Source organism: Cornus florida, unplaced genomic scaffold (genome assembly GCF_030987335.1).
Source record: "Cornus florida cultivar Cherokee Brave unplaced genomic scaffold, ASM3098733v1 CherokeeBrave_3.0.0_Hap2_Chr10, whole genome shotgun sequence".
Taxonomy (NCBI): Eukaryota; Viridiplantae; Streptophyta; class Magnoliopsida; order Cornales; family Cornaceae; genus Cornus; species Cornus florida.
Genome location: NW_026775580.1, coordinates 40,862,218 through 40,868,676, shown reverse-complemented (window position 1 = coordinate 40,868,676; position 6,459 = coordinate 40,862,218). Strand labels below are relative to the sequence as shown.

The 6,459-nt window shown below is 38.2% G+C and overlaps 1 pseudogene; it reads right to left on the bottom strand.

Moving 5' to 3' along the window:
* Window positions 1–3,856: 3,856 nt before the first annotated feature.
* On the bottom strand, window positions 3,857–3,955 carry LOC132280529 (small nucleolar RNA R71; annotated as a pseudogene).
* Window positions 3,956–6,459: the final 2,504 nt, after the last annotated feature.

Here is a 6,459-nt window from a genome sequence, read left to right as displayed (position 1 = left end):
TGATGAAAAGGGGCTTATGGAGATGCTTATTTTAGCATATTTTCTCAAATAAATTTAAATTTGCAAATCGGGTAAGATGAGTTAGTTGAAGAGTCAACCATCAATCCAAACCCAGCTTCACCTCCAAGGTAATACTCAACATGAGCCCAAATTGAGCAATTATATATAAGGTTAAATGCTCTCACACCCTCTGAAGTTTCAATTTCTTGCTCACATATTAAATCTAAGTAAAAGTTGCTAATACACCTAATAACGTTTGGTTTAATTAGCTCTCAAACCCCCTCTTTTTAAAATGATAAAATAAAATACCTAAATTACCCTCCATTATTTCAAATACATTATTATTCTTAAAAAAATGTTAGACATTTTTACCCTCAACTCGTTTCTTTTCTTTCTTTTTCACTTCTCTTACAGCGGATTCATCACCAGTCCATCCTGAGGTCAATACCGAAGAATGCCTAATTAAAAGAGGACCAAACTAGGTAACAAGTTCTTTGAGCTTAGAATCTTCATGTGGTCTCCAATGGCCTCTGCCCACCACCATGCTAAAATAGGCCGATACCTAAAAAAAACTTGGCACATCTAGAACCTTAATTGCCCTCTCCAGCACTAACCTCCCCGAATTACAGTAAGTCTCCACCATTAAGTACAAGCTCGGCTCGCCATCGACGGCGCACCGCTCGAATGACTTCAAACCTTAGAGTGCGTGGTCCAACAACTTGCTTGGGCCGTGATGAGCGCTGAAAAGCGCGTATTTAAACCCCTTAAGCTTAGGCATTCTAGCATCTTTATCTATCTTACCTTACCGTTTTAGATTGATTTCGTATTATTTCTATTTTCAGGCACTTATCCTGAAAATAAGCTAACTCAGCCAAATAAGAGCTTAATTGAAGCAATTCTGGGATTAAACAAAGAAATGAGCAAAGTGGAGAAAGAAGAAAGCAAATGAAGCTAAAGGTGGGAAGCAGCAAAGTTCGATCGATCCAAGTTCAAGGTTCGATCGATCGAACAATGATCGATCTCATCACTTCAAGATAGATCCAAGCCTTGGCCCAAAAGCATAAAGTCCAAATGTTCAATTGATCTAACACCACCCTTCGATCGATCGAACACTTTTGTCCTTATTCAAATGATTGATCCTATCCACAGCTGTATCACCCACTAACCACTTTTGTCCTTTTCCCAAAAATATCTCCCAAAAATATCTCAGATTTGTCTTTTCCCAGAAAGCTCAACCAGTTGGATCGATCCAGCCTAAGTTCGATGGATCTCAGCAAGTTCGATCGATCTAAGTCCAAAGTTCGATCGATCGAACTTCCTCCAGTGCAAAGAAGTTAAATTTCCAGCTTGTGCAATCCGTCCTCTATCCAATCATTAGAGAATATTCTTTGCACGACCTGAGCTCATTTTGTGTGCCACTTGACCTACCTATAAAAGGAATATGATGCACTTTTTGAGATATATACAATTCTAGGGTTTAATCTCTTAGGGAGGAAAAGTTTAGAGGAGGAGGAGGAGGCTAGAGACACCATTGGAGTTCTTCATCAACAAGGAGCAGATTTCAACCATGGAGTTAGCCCTTGAAGGTTGGAGCAACATCACCATGAGTGGCTAGACATCGTCTTGGGGCTAGAGTTAGCCCCAAACATGCTTTCTATATCTTAATATTGTGTATCATTGATGGATTAGTGTTGTAATTGATGTTTTGACACTTTGATATATATAGATCTTGTTTATTCAATGATTTATGTGGTTTAATCCTTCCAATTGATCATTTCATTCTATCCATATGTCTATGTATGCTAGAATAGGTGTTCATATGCTTGTTTCTAGATTTTGTGTTATTGATGCATGTCTATGTGTATTGATGCTTTAGATTTGCAGATTGTCAAAACATAGTGCTTAAAGGAATGCTCTTGTGATTCTCTTGATGGTTCATACTTATTCCTTGAAGGATTGTGCCTCTCCCCTAGTTTATTTTCATGCTAGTAATGTAGGTGTAGTGTAGTTGTAGTGTAGTGTTAAATGGAAGGACAATCTATGCTTGTTGTTTGATGATCCAAGCTTTTGAATGCAAGTAGCATATGTCTCTATCCTTGTATTGTATTTGGATTGTGAGCTTAATGAAAGGATTAATGACTTGTTTTGATCTATTGTGCCTTTCACATGTTGTTTAGACAATATATGCTTCATTGCTTAGATATATTGTGCCTTTCACATGATGTCTAGACAATATATGCTTAACTAGTCATCCTTACTTGTTGAAACAACCAAACACACACACACCAATATTGCAACACACCATTAGCCCTCATTAATCATTTGTCAATGGTGTAGAAATGCATTGCTCGGTGGTGATCTCTAAACCCCAAGATCTCTCTCTCTCTATTACTTACTCTTAATTACATTATTTTGTTATCACTTAGTTTAATTTAGTTGTTATCTAATCAACCAACCAACCAATTGTTTGATCACTCGACCTACTAGCCTTAATAACGATTCCACGATCTTGTTCGATCTTCATAATCCCTTGGGACGATCCCTACTCGCCCTAGCTATATTTATAGTGAAAGGTAGTAGTGGCTTCTATAAATGTAAAACTCTTGACCCTCGCCTTAATGCACACTCTCAAGCTTGACGGTGGTGCGGCATACACCGGTCAGTTTTTGGCGCCGTTGCCGGGGATTTGATTAGGCAACGTCGGATTTGTGGAATTGATTAGGATTAGTATTCTTTTGATTGTGTCTTTACTTTACTTTTATTTTTCTTTTTGGTTACTTATTGTGTTGTTCTTACTTAACTAGGTGCATTGTTGGAGAGAAAGCAAGCAAATGAACATTCAAGCTAAGCAAGCAAGGAAAACTGCTGAAAATAAAAAAATAAAATTTTTTTTGCTAAGCTAAGCTTTAAATTTGGAGTTGAAGTGCTAAAAGACCTTTGTGAGACTTTCTTTACTCAATCCCTTAAATAAAACGTCGGCCCGCGTGGAGGCTTATTTTTAGTTGTTCTTTGCATTATTGTTGTTAAAGCATGGGAGTATGAATTAAGTGTTTGTGGAAGAAGTCTAATTGAAATTGTTGTGATGGCATAGTGTTTGTCATTCTCTGTGTTTTGCATTGTGCATGCATGGACGTCGTTCATTAAGACCAACTCTTGTCCCTCTTGATTTGCATCTTGAATTTATCATTAGAAACCCTAGGGGAAGAGGAAGTTCAAATAGAGCCAATCTATCAATGGATGGCCATAATGATAATCATGTTGAAGACCTTGACCACATAGACCAATAAGGTATCATTCATCCCAATGTGCACAATGAGAACATACAAGTACCATTAGGCATGCCTAGGCCATTCATTCACCAACCACCACAACAACAAGGCCAAGTTCCATATGGAATGCCAAGGCCAATGTATACTCCACAACCTCCCATCATCAATCAAGGAATTCAAAACCAAGGTGTTCATGTTGCACCTCAAGTAGCTAATCCACCTCTTACTTTAAGAGACCATTATGTGCCTAATGAGTATAATGCACCTACATGCATCCAATTGCCTCCATTTAGAGCACATCATTATGAAATCAAGCCACAAACCATTCAAATGCTTCTTAACTATCACGGACTTCCAAGTGAAGAACCTTACAAGCATTTGGATGAGTTTCTTGAAGTACGTTCCACCGTAAAATATACGGACATGCCGGAAAAGGTTTTAAGACTCAAACCTTTTCCATTCACCTTAAAAGATAAGGCAAAGTATTGGTTTAACAATCTTAGGCCTTTTTCAATCACTTCTTGGGCAAAAATGCAACAAGAGTTCTTAAAAAAGTATTATCCGGTTTCTAAGACCAATGCCATGAGAACCTCAATTCGAGAATTTTCACATGGGGATGGAGAAACGTTTCATGAGGCATGGGAACGCTTCAATGAATTGCTTAGGAAGTGTCTACATCATGACATGCCCAAATGACAATTAGTTCAATATTTCTTTGAGAGCTTATCGGACAACTATAAGGGTATGGTTGATGTTTCCATGGGTGGCTCATACATTAATAGGCATGAGGATGACGTGTGGCGTCTTTATGAGAGCATGAGTGAAAATTCTTTGCATAGAATACTATCATCCAAGAATGGTAGAAATTCACAAGGTAGGAAGAGTGTTGGCTTACATCAAGTCGACCATTCAAATGAAATAGCCGCCGAAATGAAGTCTTTATCTCAAAGGTTTGATCAATTTTTTATTAACCAAAACTCGGCGAACCAAGTATCTTCCTTTCCTAACCATTCTCATCGTGCATCAAATGAAACATGTATGAATTGTTCTAGTGTTCTTCATTCTACTTCTCATTGTCCTCACGGATAAGTGCAAAATGAACCTAATGAACAAGTCAATGCAGCTTTTGTGAACCAAGGGAACAATCTTTATGGTACTCACTATAATCCAAGTTAGAGGAATCATCCGAATTTCTCTTGGAAAAACCAAGGAGAGGGCTCAAACCCTTCCCAAGGCGGTTTTCAAGGGAAGTACATTCCACCTCCACTTCAAAACCAAGGATCCCAAGGTTATAGACCTTATCAATCATAAGGGAATCAATTTGCTAATTCTCATTTTCCCAACCAATCTTATTCCCAAGGTAATACTAGAAGTCCCGCCTTTGAAGAAAAAGTTTTGAATGCTTTGGGCACTTTAGAGGCTAACACTCAATTGCTTCATTCTCACTCTTAATCTACTGCGAAACTAGAAACCCAAGTAGGGCAAATAGCAAGCACTCTCAATGCAAGAGAGAAGGGAAAGATGCCTATTAATGCCCCACCTAAGTAACAATGTGTTGTGGAAACCCATTCCTCATCGGAAGGCCACACCATTGAACATGTTAATGCGGTGACTACCTTGTGAAGTGGTAGGATTGTGGACAATCAAGTTGGAATGTCCAATAAAGAGAGTGAACCGGTGCAACCTCAAGTTATCACCCGTCCCGTTTCACATCCCATTCCTCCTTTATTGCATATACATGACCTTGTGAATGAGAAAGTCTTGAAAAATGATGTTGAAAAGGTTTTGTTGAAAAATGATTTGGAACTCAATGATTTAAAAACTTCTTTTGTTGAAGAGAGTTCAAAAGAAAGTTCTGAAAAAGTGTTTGAACCAAAAGTTCCATTTCCGGATGCTTTAAAAGGGTCCATTTCAAAAGACAAGCAAAAGGCAAAAACCAATAAAATTATGGACATGTTCAGGCAAGTGAAAATTAATCTTCCACTATTGGATGCAATCAAGCAAATTTCGGCTTATACCAAATTCTTGAAAGACTTATGCACCCAAAAGCGGAAGAACAAGAGCCAAGCACCAAGAAAAATGGTTTTGACCGAGCAAGTAAGCTCAATTTTGCAACATAACACTCTTCCAAAGTTTAAGGACCCCGGTTCACCCACTACATCATGCATTATTGGTGATCATATTATTAATCGGGTTCTTTTTGACTTAGGAGCAAGTGTTAACCTTCTTCCATACTCGGTTTATATCAAATTGGGCCTAGGTGAATTGAAACCGACGTCGATAGTTTTGCAACTTGCCGACCGATCCATTAAGAAGCCTAGGGGTATAATTGAGGATATCTTGATTAAAATTAACAAATTCTTCTTTCCTGTTGATTTCGTTGTCATAGATACGGAACCGGTTCCTAATCCTAAGAGCCAAATTCTCGTTATCCTTGGCCGTCCCTTCATGGTAACTGCCAATGCCAACATCAATTGTAGGACGGGAATAATGAAGATCTCATTTGGCCACATGAAGGTGAAGTTGAATATCTTTAATCCCACGCCCAATTCATTTGACAAATATGAAGGAGAGGTTAATGTTGTAAATAAATGTCATGATCTTCAATGTCAAGGAAATGAACTTTTGTGTAAAACCAAAATTTCCAAAGGATCATTTTCAACCTTGCATTCTCAAAATCTTGTTTCAAATTCTTGCTTTGAAAGGGCATGGAAGCCCAAAAGTTATAATTGCATAGACAAGGGACCAAAGGTTTCTTTTGAGCTTAATCCAACAAGTTCTTCAAAGAACCATTTGTTAGGTGGAGTTCAAAGCATCTATCACCCTAATAAAGAGGGGATGCATTATAAGATCTTTGATCCGGGCTAAAAGAGCCCAATGTCTTGCTAGAGACGTTAAAGACTTGCAAAAACATTCGTAGGGTGTCAAAACCCTATTCCTCCCCCATTTCTATCTTTTATTTCATTTCTTGCGAAGTCTAGATACTTGTTTTTAGTTCATATGCATTGAAAGGAACTTTGGTGAGGATTGCATGAGCTTTCATGTTAGTATTGAGCATTCTGCATAGTTTGATCGATCTCAAGCCTGAGTTCGATCGATCGAACTCCATTCTGCATCCAACACTTAGAAAAATTTTCAACCTACAGAAACCTGCATCCAAACCACCTCTCTGTCCCATCGTTCGAACTAA